The following is a 21,704-nucleotide window of genomic DNA, read 5'->3' on the forward strand; positions in this document are numbered from 1 at the left end:
GTCTGGGGTGCTTTGCTCTTAAGTCTTGGCACAATCCATCAGGCATGCCATCAGGTGTGGCGAGAGAAAGCACACCATCATCCCCTGTCTGGAAACCAGAACAGCCGGCATGGATTATGATGGGACTCCTCACATGGGATTTCAAGCGATGACACCGTCAAGAGGGACTAAGGTGTGTCATGAAATATCACATGACCCAGAGCTTGAGGCTATGGGGTGAAAGGGGGGGCTTTACCTGTTTTCCACTCAAATGTTTGTTTGGTTAAAAATAACTGTGAGATGTAAGACCGTGTTCTTGGATTTAAATATAAGCTCGTATTTAACGAGTAATACGTTTGGTAGAGATGCCTCAGGCTCTAAGAGTTCCACCAGAAGGGGCTCAGGCCAACACAAGACCTCAAGAAAGTTGACAATTAGTGCATTTTTACTTGGCTTACTTCCATTTCACAATAGCCGCACACATATAGACCACCCCAAATTTAACTTCGATGGTTACACAAATAAAGGAATAGTAGGCTTTTAGAACTGGAAGAAATGTCAAGAACTCTATTTTTCTTTCTATCTTATTCTGGTACCAACATTTTGTTCCACAGGAAGTGAAAAGTATATATACTTGCACTTTTCTTCTGGAAAAAGTTAATCACTGACTTTTTCCTCTTGCTCTGCAAAGAATATTAGAAATCTAAGGAAACTCAAGAATTATACAGTTCGGTCTCATTTCTTTACAAACAAGGAAACCGAAATGAAGCCCAGGGAGTTTCAGTGAGTTGCCCAAAGTCACACCGTTGGAAGAATGTGGACCAGAACTAAGATGCTCTGACCCACGGAACATTTCCCAACCCCGTTGAATATGTTTTTTGCAGAGCACATTTGAGCTTCGCCTCACATAGCTGACATCCTGAGACTTCCATTGACCTTTTTTTTTTTCTATCTCTCTCTATTAAATATTCTCTTTCCTGGCTCCTTTGTTTTTTTCATTTCTAGTTTTCGCTCTCACTTCGGTGGAATAAATCCTTATAGCTTCCTATGCAAAAGCTCACGGTCGGCAAAATTCGTGCTTCCCTATCTATCTGCAAATGACATCAGTCTTCCTTCACTCCTGATTAACAGTTTGACTCAGGATTAAATTTCAGGGTGAAAATAATTTTCCTGCAGTATTTTGTCCTCTGCCTTCCAAGTGTGTTAGCACTGTGATTTCTAATCCTTCCACATGTAACCTGGTTTTTCCCCCCTTTTCGTCCTCCCTACTGTTCTGAAATTGTATATAGATTTGTTATACAGTTGTTGTGTTTGCTTATTTAATTTGTCATGGTACCAGGCACCTGGCTGGCCCTTACTGTGTAGACTGCCATGTCCATCAATTCCTGCCCTATTTCTTTGATAACTTTCCCCCTTCTGTTTCCTCTGGAACTGGTGTTGGGTGGATTTAGGTTCAGCCATTTGAATCATGGATTTATTTTTCACATAGTTATTTATTCTTTGCATAAAAATTCTAAAAATCATCTTTTAAATTTATAGAATTCCTACTTGGGTCTTTTTTTACATCAGTTATTCTTATCAGATCATCCAATTAACATATCATCAGACATGAATTAATTAATTAATCTTTATTTTTAAGTATTTTTCTGTTTTTACTATTTCCTTGGAAGATGATTTCCCCCCACACACATCTTGGTACGCTCAATGGTTCTCTCTCTGATATTTGTTTGTCTGGAAGGGTCATTCTTATGCTTCCTTACACATACTTAGGATTCCCTCCTTGTCTGTCTGTGGACGGGGTTTACTTTCACTGCACTTTGCTCTTGATGATTGTAAAGTGGGGTGATCTGGCTTTGGACAGGTCTCCATCCTTCTTCAGGTTCAATAGCCCCTGGGGGTACCTCCTTCTCTCTTAGCACCCAGCGCTCACTCTAAGTCAGGGTGCAAAAGTCATTGCTTCTGGAAGTAGGAGTTGGGGGAAGGGGCTGCCTGGCCTTCCAAATGCAGCTCTCAAGTTATGCTCCCAGAGAGAGCCCAAGGGTCCTATCTGCGTCTGGGTTTTTATAGAAGACTGGGCACAGGGCTTCCTGCCACCACTACACCTGCAGCCTTTTGCCACAATATCCTCTGGGTGGCTTTTCTGCTGTTCTGTCTTGCCCTCCATCTTCAACAACAGCCCTCCGTCCTTATTGACTAATGGAACGCAATCTTTTTGTGTGTGTGTGCTGTTATGGATTTATGACTTCAAGAAACTTTCATATAGGAGTTCAGTCCACCCCCTTTAAAATGCCCTTCATTCGTTCTTTTTTTAAATGCCTCTCTGGGGAGGGCCATGTTTCTGCTTAGGTCCACACCCAGCTGGTGGATTTGATACTTTTGAATAGTTTTAATACGTTTGAATAATACGTTTGACTGGTTTTCCACACCTGGGCTGGGTCCACAGAGTCCGTCACAACTACACATGCCCAAACAGACAAAAGGGACCCTGTGACCAACCGAAGGTGTTTTCCTCCACAGGCTGCTAGGTAAATGGAGCCTGTCGTTTCTTGCATACCAACGGCCCCACACGCACTTCCCTGGGAGTGCAGGAGACCAAGGTGCTGTGTTCTGCTGCTGCGGAAAGACCAGGGAATGGAAACACTGGCTGTTTTGATACCAACACCATAAAGAATCAATGCACAACCATGGAGTAGAGAGGGACATAGGCGTCCTTTTGTTCAGCAGCAATTAGTGCATTCCAGTAGAGCCAGTTCTGGGCAGGGGGCAGAGGGAGTAGCCACAAAATGGCCTTTGTCCCAACTCCCCATAAAAAATTCCAGCCAGTGGGAGTGAACACAGGCACAGTCCAGAGAGTCGATTGTAGATGTCCCAGATCTTGGCTTTTACAGTGAAACTATTCCAGGAATTCATGGAGCGTGGTCTATCGAAGGAGGAGGAAAGCAAGCACCCTCTCAAGAAAAGGTGCCACTTTCAGAAGCGTTGACTTCATGATCGAGGACTTACTAAGCACTCGGTCTCTAGAAAGCTGGGAGGGTTATTTTGTTAATAGCATATAGATGCAGCCATCCAAAGACATCTTTCCCTCTTCACTCAACCCCACTGCCCATGCCCAGTTCCCACATGCACACATAGAAATAAGTGTTTGGCCATTTTGATTCACCACTAGGTAATCCTAAAACTGTGTTACACGATTCTAATTACAGACATACATGGTACAACTCTCTCTCTAGGTAGGTCTCATTATCCCCAAGTTAGAATCAGGAATACTGAAGACCCAGGAGGTTAAGTAGCTGGATGAAGGTTAACTGCAAGGACTGAAATTTTAATCCAGATCCATCTACCTGCATTCCCTGGATACCAGATCTACCACACAGAAGACCCTTCTGCTGAAAGGAAATATTGGCACAGCGGTGGGTCCCCTGGCTCCAAATCTGCCCTCATTAGTCACCCATGAGCTACAAGATGAACACATCACTGTGCTTTGCTTTCTTCAACTTCACGGAGGGCATGCTGGTAGTGCCTCGATCCTAGAACTTCAGTGGCATTAAGTGATGGGAAATGTGGCATACTTAGCACAGTACCTGGTGCTTAGTAATCAGTAAATGGACCCTAATTTTAAGTATGTCAAGAGCCATAGAGTAAGAACCTACTCAGGATCCGTGAGATGTGCTTTGAAAGACTCTTCCAGCTTGGAAGGATTTACACTGATGCACACATTTTTAGTCTCATTTGGGACCAATCATATGCATTCAGAAGGTGGATGGTAGACTAATGGTGCACTTTTTGGCCACTCGGGCATTAACTGAGCTCAAATGTCTTAAATGCTGACCACCTCTGGGCAGAGTAGAGAAGATGGATGGGTGACAGCTTAGTGTTTCAGTGTCCACCTTAGCTAGGACAACCTACCTTTCCTTTTTTCCAAGAAGGTCGGATTCATTCCATCAGCTCTAGGGAGACAGTGTGCTAACAAGGATCTTGAATGAAAGTAATGGGATCTAGACCAGAGACTTCCTCATTCACTAGCTGGTGGGGCCCAGTGGGGGACAGGGCCTTAATTTCTTCACCTGCACAAAGAAGAAGAAAAAGCTAATTCACATCTGAGGGGTTTTTTTTTTTATTACTCTAAAAATATATAATTCTTCAGCTTTATTTCTTTGTGAAAATTAACCCTGGCTTGTCTCAAGGTCAGACTCCAGCCAACCACCACAAAAATAAGCAAATCCAAATCTTTGAATGATATACGGTAATTTCAATTGTAGGGAACCAACTCGGTCAAACCTGAAACAGTAGGAGCAAACCTTTTGCAAAATAAGTATCATAAGATGTACTTGGGCCCTAACTAGGTGGTAAATTCACCTTCTTGCCTTGTACAGGACATTTTTTGAGTGTTCCTCCTCCAATGATTCATTTCCACTGGACTTCAGCATATAATTTAATTTTTATGAAGTCTGAATTTTTTATTATTGGAAGGGTGGAAAGGAGGTGTGGGTTTAATGCCTATACTAGAAATCGCTTTACTGATCTGTCCCAACCTACCTGAAATGATTCAGAATGTTGTCATCTTCATAATAGATGTCCTTCACTGGTCACTGTGTCTCAGGGGCTTATGATAGCCTCACACAACACCCAACTCTGAAAGGGAGACAGTTCCAGTTGAAGACTTGTGTTTTCCCACCCTCCTGGAGAGTCTTCACTATAATGAAACATTTTAATATTATTGAAGTTTAAATGGTTTGATATATAGATAATCGATATAAATACAGTTGGTTCTCATTATTCATGAGACTATAGTTGTAGTCTATGAAGTCACTGAGAACACTGAATCAGTAAATACTGAACCATTGCTCCTTGGGGAAATACAAGGCTAGGTTCCTGCGAGTCTCTGATCACAATATTTTCATCAGCCAATCAATACATCACCCTATTTTATGTGTGCTCCTGTTTAAAGCCAGTTTATTTAATATATATTGAGGACTCACTCACACTGAATTCATGGCCAACAGTGCTGTAACTCATGCCCCACGGAGCTCACCTAGCAAGTGTACTTTCTCCAGAAGATACATCACAGCTTTCTTGCACTTAGGAAGGCCAAACGGCATTTCAGCACTCCACCTGGAAGCCACTTTAAACAGCAAAATCACCACCACCGACAACAACAACAAAAACATGAAAACTGGAAAACGTGGCACTGAATATACCACGGAGAGGACACTAGCTTGCAGTACGGAGGTCCAGAACAAGAATCCGGATGTGACCTTGTGCTCGCTTTAGACACCTCATGTGTTTTTGCCCCTTTGTGCAGGTGCATGTCTGAGAAGGACCAGGAGAGCCATGAGTACCTCTTGACGGAGGTGTTATAAATACATTTGAGGGAGTAGATGAATTCACAAATAAGGGATCCATAAACCATGAGGATAGATTGTAGTTTAGAACACTAGGGTTGCAAATGAGGGGGTAGAATAACACACAGGTTAAGAGCCAGCTTTTAAAGTCAGATCACATATGTTTACATTCTGACTCCTGTGTTCTATTATGTGGGCAAATTCCCCTTTATGTCTTAGCTTTGTCATCTGTGACATCAGACTAATAAAAGCACTTACTACCAATGAGTTAAAATATATTAAATTTCTCCAACTCAGAACCAGTGCCTAGCATGTAAGAAGCGCTTGATAACTGCTAGCTAATCTTTTTCACCCTTCGCCCCCCTGTCCTACCTTCTTTGAGGGAAGTGGAAAAAGTAGATTCATCCCAGGGGCACCTGGGTGGCTCAGACGGTTAAGCGGTTGCCTTCAGCTCAGGTCATGATCCCAGGGTCCTGGGATCAAGTCCCGCAGCAGGATCCTTGCTCAGTGGGGAACCTGCTTCTCCCTCTGCCTCTGCCCCTGCTTGTGCTTGTTCTTTCTCTCTTTCTGACACACAAAAATTAATAAAATCTTTAAAAAGTAGATTCACCCCAAACTGAGAGGACCTTATTCTAGGATTCCATACTCAAAAGAGTAGAAGCAATTCCACCAGCGTTCCATCTGAGAAGAAAAAATTGAATGAAACACTGAAAACACTGCTAGTATTCATTAGGATAGTAAATCCACATACCTATGAGTTTCCAGATGTTTCTGAGCATATTGCCTTTTCACTTCTGCAATAATTTATTTCTAAAGGATTTTAACATATAATTTTCTTGTTATGAAGCCTAATAGTCTTCTCACTAGAAGACTAGGAAATTGGAATGAGGCTAATGTTTACACAGCATGCGGCAACACCCATGTGACCCAGCGCCAGAAGGTATGATTCATTGTGTCAGACAAGGCTGCTTAATCTCTAGATAAATCCTAAATAGCACACCTGCCTTACTATGTGGATCGTGGAGCCAAAGAACTGTTGCCAGGTGACAGCTCATCACAATTCCATCTTCTTAGAGAGTAATAAACTTTGTTTTAAGGTTGAATTTGCAAACTAATATGTATGGGGGAGAGATTTGTCACTATATGTGGTGCACGGGTATTATAGTTAATAATGTTGTATCTCATCACAAGAAAAAAATGGTCACTCTGAAATGTATGATAAGATAGTAACTGAGATGGACGAAATAAGAAAAATTACAGGGGCACCTGGGTGGCTCAGTAGTTAAGCATCTGCCTTCGGCTCAGGACGTGATCCCAGGGTCCTGGGATCGAACCCCGCATCAGGCTCCCTGCTCTGCTGGGAGCCTGCTTCTTCCTCTCCCACTCCCCCTGCTTGTGTTCCCTCTCTCGCTGGCTGTCTCTATCTCTGTCAAATAAATAAATAAATTCTTTAAAAAAAAAAGAAAAATTACAAATAACATCATTAATAGTCATTTCAAGCACTAACAACTAAGTCTTCCTAACTCTAGAAAAGGGGGTTATTGAAAGTAGCAAAATAATGAACATGATCATTGCCATCATCCTTATTAACATCGGAGCTGTCCCTGAGGAAGGGAAAGGACAAGCCAGCTTGAAGGGTAACACAAGGATGATGGTAGTAGTTAGCTCCAGCTCAGGAATGCAAGAGAAGGGCCACATACAACCAGAGTTTTCATTTTCATTGTTTGAAATGATATCATCATGACATCTGGGAAAGGAGAGCATGGAGATAGCAAATAAGGGAACCTGCCGTATCAGCACTGGTTTATTGGGATGGTCCCTTGGAGCCCTGCTGGGAAGGGTTCTGCTAAAGAGCTCAGTGGGTAACGGTGCCAAAACATACAGTACACAAATATTACTCCATCTGGGTAATGCACTTGTTCATGGATTCCTCACAATGAGCACCCTTAATACCGCCATTTTACTGACAAAGAAACTTGCACAAGATCTCATTGACTAATGAGGCTGGTTGCTGAAGAGTGTCCTTGGATATCGTCAAGGTGTCTCAATGGTCAGAATTCTCTAGCTGGAAGGCAGTACATTTGAATATTGCAGTTCCTGATCTTAACACTTAGTGGACATGAAACCTTGGGCATTTTTTTAAAACCTATGTTAAAATACTGTGTTAAACACATTTTAGCCTATGGTAAAATAATCCATGGTTCCACATTCTAAGCCACATAATAAAGGTAAAAAGAGCCCCATTACACAGGGTTGTCATGATGGGACAGTTCACGGGAAGTGCTTAGCACCATGCTTGCAAACAGTCAGCGCTCAATAAATGTTGGTTACTGTTGTGGCTGTTGTTGATCTCCCAAGGAGCAAGGTAGGTGCTGACTCCAATACTGCATTCCTAGCCACACCTGAGGAGTCAGTATCCAAAGTCCCCTGATGGAAATATAATGTAAACTCATCCAAAGGGATGGAGCTGACTCTTATCTGATAAACCTTGATTAGACTAACTAAATCTGCCCATTAGGTCATATCTGTTTTTGAGAAATCATCAAACTATAACAAACAGTACAAAACTCCTTTCCCAAATACTCTAGAAATTACACTATACACACAGACACACACAGGCACACACACACACACACACACACACACACACATAATTTGAATGTGTTTTTATTACAAAAATGACCCTATAACACGGTAGCAAACAGAAAATGCACATGAACAAAAAGAAATCTATTACCCATCCGCAACGCCCTTGCTGACATTACCACCATCAACGTGCTCGCATATATCTTCTCAGACTTTTTCTATACATTCTACCTATAGGTGTATTAATTTTTCACAACAACATGATCATACGGGTGTTTTAGCTTACATTATTTCATTTGATGCATTTTATCTGTTCATGTGAATTGCTCACCCTTGCCATTTTGGGGCCCTGGTGGTCTCCCAGCAGCTGTCCTAAGCATTTGTCAAATTTTTTCTGATCCAATGAGATTGGCATCATTATAACTACTTTACAAATGGAAAAATTAATGTTTTGATAACTTTGAGTAAACTTGCCAAAGTCCACATAACCAGCAAGTGTCTTGCCAGGCTTCAATTCATCACAGGTATCAAGGCCTATTCTCTAAACCAAATGTTCTTCCAGCCCGGCATCTGCCATGGCGACACGTACCCACTGGGGATGAACCATAATTTGATTACGAAGTCCCCCATTACTTTGCATTCAGAAAGCTGTCAGTTTTTTCGCTATTATAAACACTATGGCACCAAACATCCTTATATATTCTTTGCCTGGTTCTTTTCTTTTCTTTTTTTGAAGATTATTTATTTGAGAGAGAGAGAGTGAGGGGGGGAGAGGGAGAGAGAGAGAGAATACGAAGCAGACTCCATCCCGAGCAGGGGCTCTATTCCACAACCCTTGAGATCATGACCTGAAACCAAGAGTCGGATGCTCAACCGACTGAGCCACCCAGGCCCCCGCTGGTTATTTTCTTAGGGGGAAAAAATCCTGCAACTAGAATTGCCAGATTGAAAGACTTGTAAATTTTAAAGCTCTTGATGACTAGTGCTAGGGTGGTCTCCAAAAATCTTGTACTATTTAAAACAATAAACCCCCGGGGCACCTGAGTGGCACAGCGGTTAGGCGTCTGCCTTCGGCTCAGGGCGTGATCCCGGCATTATGGGATCGAGCCCCACAAGGCTCCTCCGCTATGAGCCTGCTTCTTCCTCTCCCTCTCCCCCTGCTTGTGTTCCCTCTCTCGCTGGCTGTCTCTATCTCTGTCAAATAAATAAATAAAATCTTTGAAAAAAAAAAAAACAATAAACCCCCAAGAACAATAAACGGTAGTGTTCCTTTCTCTCTCCCACATCCTTTAATCAACAAATACTTATTTAGCACCTCTTAGAGGCAATGCTTTTATTAAGCGTAGAGTATTTATATTCACTGGATTTTTATTATTAAAATGGGTAGAGGAGTATATATTTGTTGAGTATTGATGGTCACAATAGTCCGGAGAAAGATAGATAAAGAAATTCTGCAGAAGAGGAAACAGACACCCAGTGAGTTTCAGGAGCCCATCCAAAGTCATGCAGCTGGTGAGGGACAGAGCTAGGATCAGAGCCAAGCTCATCAGGTTCCAAAAGCCGTGTTCTTGCTTTTCTGCCACTCTGCCAACCCCAGACATCCAGGATCATCTGAGAGTTTTGTGCAATTTCCTGTCCCTTCCCCACAAGCTGCATATTTTGAGCCAAGGCCATTAAAGGGAAACAAGCAGAAAGCTGACTAGAGAGAAAGTTGCAAATGAGGTGAGAGTTCCAGAGCTTTGAGGCTGACCCACGTGTTATGGATATGCTGATTCTGTCTGAGGAAACCCAGTGGCAGATTCACGTCACTGTGATGGCCATACACCCCAGTTGCCAATAATATTGAAACTAGAAGAGACACTAGAAATCATCTGGACTAAATAATTTATTTTAACACTGTCAAAGTGGAGACCCTGAGGGATGGCTGCCTTGTCTAATGTTAGGTTGCTGGATGTTAGCAGCATGGGGATGAGGACCCAAGGCTCTGTCACCAGCAAGTCTGTTTTCTTTCCATAAATCAGTTCTGAACAAGCCCAGATGGTTCTCGATACTTTCCCCTACTATCCAGAGCCTCTTCTCATCCCAGTGAGTCACCAATACCAAAGGAAAGGTACAGTTCTTGTGAAGTATCTAGACATTTACTACCATTTCTCACCTTTACAATCCTGCTTATAAAATATTTAACTCCTACATGAAAAACCACCAACAAAACAAAACATCAAACTGACATCCAAAAAAATATTCATAAGTCATATGGAAACATATATACAAATATTATTAAACAGGTCATATGAGTCAATTTCCACAACAGCAAAAGACAAACAAATCCCACAGAAAAATGTGACTGAGTTGAATAGGCATTTCAGAGAAAAAAACCCACAAATGGTCAATCCACTAAAAATATGTTAGATCTCACTCATAATGAAAACCAAATCAGAGTAACAACAATTATTCAATTATAAAATAGCAAAAAAAACCATGAAAAATAACTAGCTAAATACTAAATAACTAGTTAGATAAAATTAGGGAATATTTCAAAAACATCCGTCCATTTTTGGTTTGTCCTTGCTTCCTTTCCCTGTCATTCCAGTAACATAGGATGAAATGCCTTGTGCTATTTGCCATATTAATTGAATAACTTAATCTCCCCAGTCTTAATTCCAGCCAAATGAATAGAATATTTTGTTTTTCTCCAGAGAAATAAGATGAAATCCAGGTCTTATAGGGAAAAAAAATGTTCCTTCAGACACAGCCCCGTAGCCACAGACTAGGACACAATATTTGTAAAACATATCCAACAAGTGATTTATACCAAAATATATAAAGGACTCTCATGACTTAAGAAGAAGAAGACAGGGGGCGCCTGGGTGGCTCAGTGGTTACAGCGTCTGCCTTCAGCTCAGGGCGTGATCCCGGCGTTATGGGATCGAGCCCCACATCAGGCTCCTCCGCTATGAGCCTGCTTCTTCCTCTCCCACTCCCCCTGCTTGTGTTCCCTCTCTCGCTGGCTGTCTCTGTCTCTGTCGAATAAATAAAAAATCTTAAAAAAAAAAAAAAGAAGACAAACTACCCAATAAAATGGGCAAAATACTTAGGCAAACACTTGACCAAAGGAGATGCACCAATAGCGAATAAATGCATGAAAAGATGTTCAGCGTCATTAACCATGAGGGAAACTGTGCTAAGATGTCACTACCCATTCAGCACAATATCTGAAACTCAAAAGACTGACTATACCAAGTGTTGGTGAGGATATAGGGGACCTGGACCTCTTGTACACTGCTGGTAGGAATGCTAAATGGTCCCACCACTTTGGAAAATAGTTTGGCTGTTTCTTACAAAGTTAAATACATATTAAGAGGATGAAAAGACAAGCTAGAGGAATGCCTGGGTGGCTCAGTCGGTTGAGCATCTGCCTTCAGCTCAGGTTATGAACCCAGGTTCCTGGGATTGAGTCCTGCATCGGGCTCCCTGCTCAGCGGGGCGTCTGCTTCACTCTCTCCCTCTGCTGCTGCTCTCTCTCTCTGTCAAATAAGTAAATAAAATCTTTTTTGTTTTAAAAAAGGGACAAGCTAGAGACTGAGGAAAAAATTCACAAATCACACATCTGATAAAGGACTGCCATCTAGAATATATAATTTTTAAAAATCTTTCAAAACTCAAAATTAAGAAGACAATCCAACTAGAAAATGGGCAAAAGACATGAACAGACATTTTTTTCACTGAGGGGGATATACAAATAGCAAATAGGCAACAGAAAGATGTTCAAAAGCATCAGCCATCAGAAAAATGCAAGTTAAAACCACAATGAGATATCACCACACACCTATCAGAAGAGCAACAACAAAAAAAAAAATCCCCCAAAGCTAGCAATCATGTGGAGAAAATGGGTTACTACACATTGCTGGGGGGATAGAAAATGGTACAGACATTCTGGGAAACGATGTGGCAGTTTCTTATAAACCTAGACATACAACTACAGCACAACTCAATCATTGGTGTGCAAAAGCCTGTACCACAATGTTTTTAACAGCGTAATTCATAATAGACAAAACTGGAAACAAGCAAATGTCCCTCAACACACCAATCCACCTCATGTTACCTTATTCATTCTAGAATCTCCTGCCCTAATTCTTGGGGATCCATATTTTTGCACCTGTTTGTGCTTCTTTATTTGTTAAATATGCATTGCATGAATCTTTTTCATATTCCTACATCTTCCTGACAGATTCTGTTTCTTAGAAATTTGAACACCCCCCCCAAAAAAAAAAAAACCAAGAAATAATAGTAAGATCATCCCAACAAACTCAAGGGAGAGAGAGCAGAAGCTACTATCATCTGTCACGCAGGAGGGACCTCAAGTTCAGAGCAATCTGATGATCTGTATAAAATGTGGCGCCGTGCTATTTCTACCACACCGCAGGCCATCCACCCTCTTACTCAGATGCTGGGAACAAGGGAGAATATTTTCCCTTTGTCCCCACACCTCACCTCAGCCCAAGATCGAGGAATTATTGAAATGCCCAGCCTAGAACTAGATTATTCCCAAGAGAGGAGAAGTTGACAATCTGATCAGTGAGAGTTTGAGACAGTCTCTGGGTCAGGCTTGACAAGCGAATAGGATCACTTCATAAAAGGTGGGGACGTTCATGCACGGACTCTCACCTTTCCCAATCCTCAGCATCCAAGGTTGGATGAGTCAGCCCGGTCTTATCTGCTCTGCACTCATCACCCTAGATTCCAGAGGGCAGGAGTCAATGAGAACTCCCGGCCAAATATACAGTCACCCATTCAGTTTTACAAGGGAGCTCTGCCTTGGGAGTGGGGGGTATCTGGAATGTTCATGGGTGTTTCTCTACATCTCAGAGGGGACAAGGATATGCATCAGAGCTCAAGCACCAAAATCAGTTTGCAAATCCCTAACTGTACATCTCCATCCCTCTACCACAGCCCTTGTCCCCACGTCTTGATACCTTACAGCTCATGCACTCTTTCCCTTATGGGAGAGGTGTGTAGAATCTTAAGTAATGTTAATTTTATGATACAAATAGACTCCCCAGAATGCCTCAAAGGGGGTTAGTGTGTCAAAAACTGCTGGTCGACCACATAAACATCCATTTTCCCTTCCCTCCTTCGTAATTGAATGCCAACTTTTAGTTGGGAACATTGCTGACTGTTTCCCCAAAAAAGACTATTTCTAGCCACCTTTACAGCTAGGTATGGCCAGGAGACTAAGTTCTAGCCACCAAGACTTAAGCAGGAATGCTGTCCTGGCAAGAAGGCTGCTAAAAGAGTTGCCTGAGTTGAGAAGGGCTTGTCTTTCCTCTTTTCCGTTGCCTGGAATGCAGGTGTCTTGGCTGAAGCTCTGTGAGTGATCAAGGACAAGACAATGAGGAAGCCACAACCAAAGATGGCAGAGCAGAAGACAAAAGTCTGGGCTCCTAATGCAGGTGACGCATCATACCAGCCCAGGATTGCCCACTTCTGGACATTTTTTATGTACAAGATAAATGAACCTCTATCTTACGTAAGCCAATATTATTTTGAGGGTTTCTGTTGTATCCCTGTGTTCCTGATCTTCACTAATGCAGTTAGTTTTCACTCTCTGTTCCCCTAGCCCTTTGGGGGCTTATTGCATTTTGTTAGAATCATCTCTCTATATTCACATTTCTCCACTAGACTGTGAATTTTAGTAGTCTCTATATGCCTAGTTCCCTCCTCTCTAGCACCCAGCAGGTACCCGTTGAATACAACACGAATTTCCAAGGTAAAATTCAAAAACTGTCTGCACTTGGAATGCCCTATAATATTCGCCCCTGGGGTAACTCTTTCTCCTCTACAGATGACTCATGATGTCTGGCCCCAGGGCTTCCCTTGCTGGCAAACCAAACTAGCCAGGGGCCAGAAATATGGTGTAAAAAAGCCATTGTTGGCCCTCCTCCCCCTCACCCGGGATCTTCCCCCTCACTCGCAGATGACAAACTGAGGCTTTGTTTAGGAAAAGTGCAGTGTTACATTTCTGACCTCTCAGACCCTAAAACTCCAGGAATGGAGAAAAAAAAAGTACTCATTTTACCATTACTCCTTGCACATCCAAGCCAACATTTATTTAATACATCCAAATACTACTGTTTTAGTATATTTTTCTCTCCCTCTCAGATTTCTACCAAGTCATTGAACCTTCCATCTATCCTTCTACCAAAGGCACAGACAACCTCTCCAACTCTTTATTTACTACTCTCCTTTTTTTCTGTACATCGACTAATTTTATAAAAGATTTGTTGGATACCCAATAAACACTGGGCACTATGTCAGATGCTGGGATGGTGAAGATGGAAATGGGATCACAGGTTGCGTTTCTCCACTGGGCGTAAACAAACAAAACATAGTTCGGCAGTTGTTCTGATAGAGATATGTGCCAGACACGGTGGTGGCCTTGACGAAGGACCACCCAAGTTTCTCCAAGACAATTGGGAGAGGCTTCATGAGACAATAGTGATTGGGCAGACCCTTGAAGGACAGGCAGGATTTCAGCAGGAGAAGAGGGGAGAGGGCAAGTATTTTGTGCAAATGTGAGTCAAGTGAGAAATATTCTAGGAAGCCTGAGGTCTGTGATGAATAAGGTAGATCACGCCATGGTGGGTGATTAGACATAAGGCTGAACTGATGGGCAAGGGCTAGGCCAAGCAGGAACCCAAAAGCATTGTCTCCCAGTTTGGACCACCACCTGTAGGCACCAGAGAAATATGGAAGGGATTCGTGCAGTGGAGTCATGCCCATAATCAGTCTTACTTTAGACGGATCCTTCTGGAAGGGGTGTAGAGAATGTATAGGGGTATGGCCAGAGTGGGCCGCCATTGTAATACTTCAAATGAGAGGGGAGAGTGGGTAGGGACTGGAGAAAAGTAGATTTGAAAGATGTTAAGGTCTTGGAGACGATGGGTCTTGGAGACGATGGGACTTGGATCCCACTAAGTGTGGGTTGAGAGTTCTGAGTTTGTGATAGACTTCATGGGTGATAAATTTGAGATGGAAAACAGCCCATTATGTCTCCTTCTCTTTGATATTATCACATCTAGGAGAAGAGGTTATTGGTAGGGGGAGGGCTCTCCCCAGACACAGGCACCCCTTAGCAGAGGCTGAGCATGGGCCAGATGCCGGCCTTTTGTCTACACTGCCCCTCCCAATTTTACCCTAACCCACATTGATCTCCACCTGCTTTGACTTTGGCCTTTGTTGCCCATGCCCTCCTAATCCCTCATTTCCAGTAGCTCTCATTTTCAGAGAACCCATAGTAGATGATGTTCTGCCTCCATCACCTGAGCACCTCAGAAGCAAGGGGACTGGCCCATCACTTCTTTACCAGCAGATGGCCTGACACATGGTGGCCAGCACTCTTTGAATACCAGAGGCCATAGCTGGCTTGAACACCCACCCAGGAGAAAAAGGCATGAGAAATGTATCACACCAGTGAGCTGGAGGAGGACCAGCACTGTTGGCCAGATACAAGCTAGGGGTGGTGTGACATGTGCCATGTGGGCAACCGTGGGCCTTGGGAATTGTGGATTGGGGGATGGGCAACAAAAGAGTTACCTGAGCCAGGCACGTGCTTCAACTAGACCAGTCTTTTCACAGTCTCCTCTCACAGGCCCCCTTAATGAGAGGAAATCCTTGTACTCCCTAGAAGAAAAGAGAATGTGGAGATAAGTTGAGTCCCTCTTAGGCAGCAAAAATAGAAAGGATACATTTGCATACTAACGCAACTTGGACATTCATATCTTGCTTCATGAAGATATGGTAGGGGGTCCAAGCATACAACGTTTTAGGCTTCTTTCAGCCTCTTCTACCCATCCATTTCTGGAAAGTTCTGGTTAAAGCATAATAACCATGAAGAAGCCTGATCAAGAACCAGTGGGACCCTCCAAATTCAGCAGACTGGTCTGATTACCCAGAGTCAAACAGAATTAGAGTGTATGGGGCTGCCGTGGGTAAAACACTGTCATGACTCCAAGAAAACTGTCAAAGCAACTGTTGCCAAGGGTATCTCTCAGCCGCTGTGTCCTGGAGCTACAAGAAGGAGTGGCTTAATTCTATGACTCCAGGTCCTGACTCAGTCTTTTGATTTCCCTTGGGCACTCTCTTGGATTTAGGACTGGGCATCATGTTCTTTACCCTGATGCCCCCAAGGTAGTAAGATGTGTTCACAGCATCCCGGAGTGTTGGGGCTGGAATGGACTTCATCATGATGCGGTCAGTCCCTTTATTTTATAGAGTAGGAATCTATAGCCCAGAGAAGTGATGTGACTCATTGTATGAGCTAAGAACTATGCCCTGGCCAAGTAATGCTGCCATCAAAGATGGGAAAAAAGTGTATCTGGGTTTCTCCATCCCTGTACTTGGAAGGAAGCAGGGAGGAAATGCACCTGATAAATGCCCGTGCCCCAAGCCCTATACCAGTACAGCCTGTGGAATAACATATCCTACAGCTTATGCCAGGCACTATCTGAAACGAATTCTCATTGCTCTGAATTCATGTTCACAAAACACTCTTTTCCAATAGATCCCAAGCTACCTTGGGATTAGAACAGAAATTCCTTGGAAGAAAATATGAATACTCAGAGGCTGGTCTCCCATTATAACCTTATATTTGTTGGCACATCAGACACCTGTCAGTTGGGTAAACATCACTTTCTCCAGGGTGGAATGACTCCTGTTTTCATCCTTCTGCAAGGGTGACCCCACAGGGTCTGCCTGGAGGAGCCGATCGTATCTTCTCACTCAGCTACTTCTTGACAACAAACAGCAGATAACCTCCCTCGCCTAATGAAGGTTAGGTGATTATGGCTAGTGCTGTCTCCAATTTTTGGAAGTAGTGAGTACATATTTATGTCTCAGGGGCCCTAAATGCAAAGGCTGATCATACATAAGACATCTCACAATAGCATCCTGTTGTTTATATAGTAGGTAATGCATCTTCAGATGCCTCCAATGCCCCATTCTGTGTCCTACCTTCTCCCAGGTGACATCCCCTTCACCTCTTCTTCCTGTGCTCAAGGTTTCATATGTTTTCTCAGTCTTCCTTCCCAAATAAAACTCCTCTCAGAAAGAATTTCCTGGAGAACATTTGGGAGGCAATATCTGAGGATGTCTCCTCTCCTCTCCATTCCCTCTGTCCCTGCCATTATTGGGACCCACGCTTCCTCCTGCCCAGATATTACAATAGCCCTACAGTTGATGTCATTGTCTTCACTGCTCTCTGATTCATTTCCCCAAAGCTCTGTTCCTATAAGGACACTTCCTAACCCAAAAATATTCAGTGGCTCCCCACAGCACACAGAATAAGTCCAGACTCCTTCATCCATTGTTCAAAGTCTTGCATTACCTGAACCCAGTGATATTTTTCTGACCATACCTCTTCCTCCTGCCTTTCACTGGCCTTAACTGCCCAGCAGACCTTCACGGTTCTTCCCATTCTTCCTCACATGCCCCTCATATTGTCTTCTTGCCATCACTCTGCCCAGAATATTCATTCTCTGAACCCCACTTCCATTTATCTAAATCTTGCCCATCAGTTAGGATTGTTGTTAAGAACAACAGAGACCAAAAATAACAGGCTTAAACAAGATCAGATTTTATTTCTCTTCATATAGAAGTTTAGAGACCCAGGATCTTTCCTGCTCATTGCTCCACCATCCATATGGTCCAAGGTAGAACCCAGATTTCCTTCATCATATCCATATTCCGTGAATCAGGGCACAGGAAGGGGCAAAGAGAAAGAGGGCAAAGGATGCAGACCAGCTGTCTTTTAGGGACTATTCCTGGAAACTGCCACATAATAGTTCACTGACATCTCTTTGAACTCAGTCATGTGGTCACATCCAGATGCAGGGGCGTCTGGGAAATGTCTTTGTGAGTGACCACATTCCCACTTAAAAATTGGGAGTTGTGTTACTATGGAAGGTAAGGAGAACTGAGACTTGGAGGACAGATATCAATGTTAGCTGTTCCATTGTTCAGGACTACCTGTGCTACTCAAGCTTTGCTCCCGCGCACACCTCCTCTATAAGCCATCTTTCCATTTCCTGAATGGCTAGAGCAGTTTATCTGGCCCTCCCTCCTACCAAATGGCACTTCCTACCCTCTTATAACCACCAACTTTTTTTTTTAATCCCCTGCTGAACTTTGGTCACTCATTAGGCATTATTCTGTGTTGAATTCATTTGAATTTCTCCTATCCTCACTACCGGTGGGTACAGATGGGGCAACATTTACCACAATAACCCACAGTTCCCTGGCTCTTGGCCAACCTCCTCATTCTGAGCCACTGCCTATAAGCATTCTTAGTAACATACCTCCATTTTTACTTTCAGATCCTCTTTCTTCTTGGACTCAGATGTATGTCTACTTGCTGTACTGGGGATAGATTTGAGCGACACCCACGCAGCATCACCCTTCCCTTGCACTGATTGGAAAGACCTTTATCATACCTGGCTCTTCTTGACTGAGGATGGGCACCCTCCCATGATGCCCTCAACCTCTTGTGCAAATACACTCACCAGAGTCCAACCCATCCCTCTTCCACAGACATGTCTGGATTCCATCTCGGGCTCATAAGCTTTACATAATCATAAGCTATTACATAAATAATCATAGACTGTTATATAAACAATGCCCAAAGCCTCTAGCTCTTCTGAGCAAATACATAGTGTTATAAACATTGGTTGAGTGGAGGATTATTGCCTCCAATTTGCCAACTCTCTGGATCATTTTCATCAGGCTTGAGTACAAACTTGTTCTTGAAATGTGAACAGAGACTGTAGACTCTTTGATTGAAGGTACATCTGTTGTCAGTGAAGGGGATCAGTTGCAGATAAATAGAAACCCTGTCACATGAAGTAAAGTGAGGGGTGCCAGCGATGTGCAGAGAGGTCTTTTCTGTCTTTAAACAAAAATGGTTTCCAGAGTCTCTTGAGTTCCTTGGATGACGTGGGGTGTTTGTTATGCATTATTTCTTAGTCTCACTGCAACCTGAGGGTAGGATCCCCACTTTACAGAAGAGGAAACTAAGACTCAAAGACCAGATTTGCCCTGGGGCACATCCATAGATTTTTAGATTTGAACTCAGATCTGTCTGACTACAGAGCCACTTGGGTTCCTGCTACCGCATGACCTTTGGATATTTGACGAACTTTCCTGCAGCACAGGTAAAAGCCTTCTGGAATGTGCTCAAGCAGGCTCAGCGGAGCCAATGGGCAAGAGTATAGGGAGAAGTGGGCTTGGTGGCATAAGAGTGTCCCGAGAGGGAAATGGTCCAACTCACTGAGTGGTAAACTTCTCCTCAGGGGCAGCCTTGAGCAGAAGTCGGGAGCCTTCAGAGAGAATTGCATCTGGTTGGAGATTAGAACAACACAATTTCTAAGGCTCTACCGACTTGAAGACTGCAAGCAGGTTGAGAGGGGTAGGAGAGAGCAGGCTTTTCCTGAAGAATACAGGTGGCAGATCATGTTTAGTGTCCTAGGAGAAGCAGATTGCACGACAGTGTGAATGCTGTTAATGCCACTGAATTGTACACTTAAAAATGGTTAAAATGGTAAATTTAATGTTGTTTATATTTTGCACACACACACACACACACACACACACACACAAAGTCAGTAGAAGAAAAAAAAAAAGGCAGGTCTATGTTTAGACCAACAACACACCCAAACACAGGAGACATCCAATGTTATCAGAGGAAAGGTCACTGGGTTTCACCCCATAGACTCCTGGCAAAAGAAGCATCTTTGCTACATGACTAGACATGCCTTGGGATCTGAATAGAGAAGGATGACCCAAAAGTAGTCAATAGTGTTCTTTGCCCACCCACTCTGCCCATAGAACCAGCTCTGTGATGGCAGGCCACTCTGAGTCCCTCTTAGACTTTGTAGGTCAAAGATGGATCCATCAACCCACTGAGGTTTCATCATAATTATTAAAAATCAATAGACTCCTAATTGCAAGGTGCCTTGTGCTTACGTTACGTGGGCTGCAGTGCTCAGATGATTTGGGGCTGCAGGATGGGTGGGAAAAGGAAGGTGGAGAGGCCCTGGGGCGGGGGGGGCGGGGGTGGTGGAGAGGCTTCAGGAGTGACGATTAGTGGGCATGATTTCACTGCCTTCCCGCATGGTGTCTGTACTTGAACGCATCCAGTGCCCTGTGGGTGATTAAAGATTGATCCTAGACCAAGAAATCTCTTAAGAGAATATATTTTTTTCTGTCTAAAGTCAAGTTCATTTTTCTGGCTTGGATTCCTTCAAATGAGTCAAAGAACTGGGACTTTGTTCTCATAAATCTAGTGTTCTTACCTGCCAAAAATTATTTGCATTTATGAAGAGTGGCAGTGACCCAATCTCAGGAACAAACAGCATTTGCCTTGGCCAGGGGAAGAGTTTGTGCTTTTTCCCCACTCTTGTCCCACACCTGTCCTAGCCCCGCACCCTCCATAACCCCTTGGTTATCGTCAAAAGCTTTTTCCTGGACTCCCTGTACCGGCTTCTCCAGATCTCAAGCTAGACATTCATTTGCAGAAAAGTCCTCCTGAAACCCCTTTTCCATCATTTCACGTTCTAGGTGACGACCCTTTCTTCCTGAATGTGAGCCCCCAGTCTGGCATCATCATGTCCCTCAGAGCTTGCTACCCCTCCTTTCTCAGTCCTGTCCACCCTGTACCAGCCCCCGTTGGCTCCGGCCAAGCCCATCTCCTTAACAACCAACCTTCTCTGGCCTCTGTGCTTTCTCGTGAGTCATCCCTCCCATCATAAAACTGCCTCCCGCCTCATCAATTCAGGGCCACCACCTCCCGCAGCACCCAGCTCACCGCCTTTAGGAAGCATTCCAAAATGGCCATTTGAGTATTGGTTCATTGTCCCCTGCGTCCCCCAGTCCAGAGAACTTCCATTTAAAACCATCTCCAGAGAAAGAAGTTCTGGTTTTCTATCAGCATGTGGGCCAGGTAGTTACCTGGCTGTGCAAAGTAAAGGCAGGAAATTATGGGAGGGAGGGGAGGGGTTGGGGAGGGGGGTGTACCTCACTTCTTCTTTGACAGCTTTTCCAAGGATCCTCTCTCTGACCTCCACTTTTAGAAACACATGGTGCTGCCATTCCTGAGACTTTGGGAGGTTCTGGGGTATCAGCTGGGTGGCTTCTCATCTTTCCTGGCTCAGGGTTAGCAATGAGCCTCCCATAGCTGCTAAATCAGTTGGTATTTGCCCGTGTGCTATCGTCCAACATGTAGCTACGACTGACTCGTTCCTCCTTTTCTCCACCCTAATGGCATTCTGCTTTTCTTTCCCAAAGCCTCTCCCATAATGCTGATGGAGTTTCATGAACATGGGTGTAAACTGCCTTCTTTAACCACAAGTCCTGCGTGACTATTTACCTTTTGTTGCTAAGTTCTTTCTGAATGAATGTTCTCTCCAGCTACATGACAGACCTCTGGTCATTGCAGTTGTCAGTATGGAATGTGCTTCTCTGGGCAGACACAGAAATGGTGTTTAACTGATGACCTGAGCAGCCTTTGTTGACTTTGGAGGGTGGGACTGATTACATGTGAGCTGTCCCCATGTCCTGTGAATCACTGAGATACCTCGAGTATCTTATTCTGGGCGGCCATGCCAGCTGATGCCCTGGGGAGGACACAGGGCTCCTTCATCGTTGGCCAGTGGGCAAGCTAAAGGTTTGGTTGACCTACGTCTTCTGGGTGTCCCAAGGGGTCTCAAGGCCCCTGCTGGGAGACAGAGACAGAAATTTAATCCAAAT

At 43.7% G+C, this 21,704-nt stretch overlaps 1 long non-coding RNA gene across 1 annotated transcript; it reads right to left on the bottom strand.

The window, feature by feature from the left end:
- Positions 1 to 2,867: 2,867 nt before the first annotated feature.
- On the bottom strand, positions 2,868 to 21,149 carry LOC117796918. Its single transcript, XR_004621621.1, has 5 exons — positions 20,973 to 21,149; positions 15,501 to 15,587; positions 4,516 to 4,611; positions 3,886 to 4,043; positions 2,868 to 3,004 (listed from the first exon to the last, which is right to left on the bottom strand). It is a non-coding gene; the product is annotated as an uncharacterized LOC117796918 (long non-coding RNA).
- Positions 21,150 to 21,704: the final 555 nt, after the last annotated feature.

This window comes from Ailuropoda melanoleuca, chromosome 17 (genome assembly GCF_002007445.2).
Source record: "Ailuropoda melanoleuca isolate Jingjing chromosome 17, ASM200744v2, whole genome shotgun sequence".
NCBI classification, from domain to species: Eukaryota; Metazoa; Chordata; class Mammalia; order Carnivora; family Ursidae; genus Ailuropoda; species Ailuropoda melanoleuca.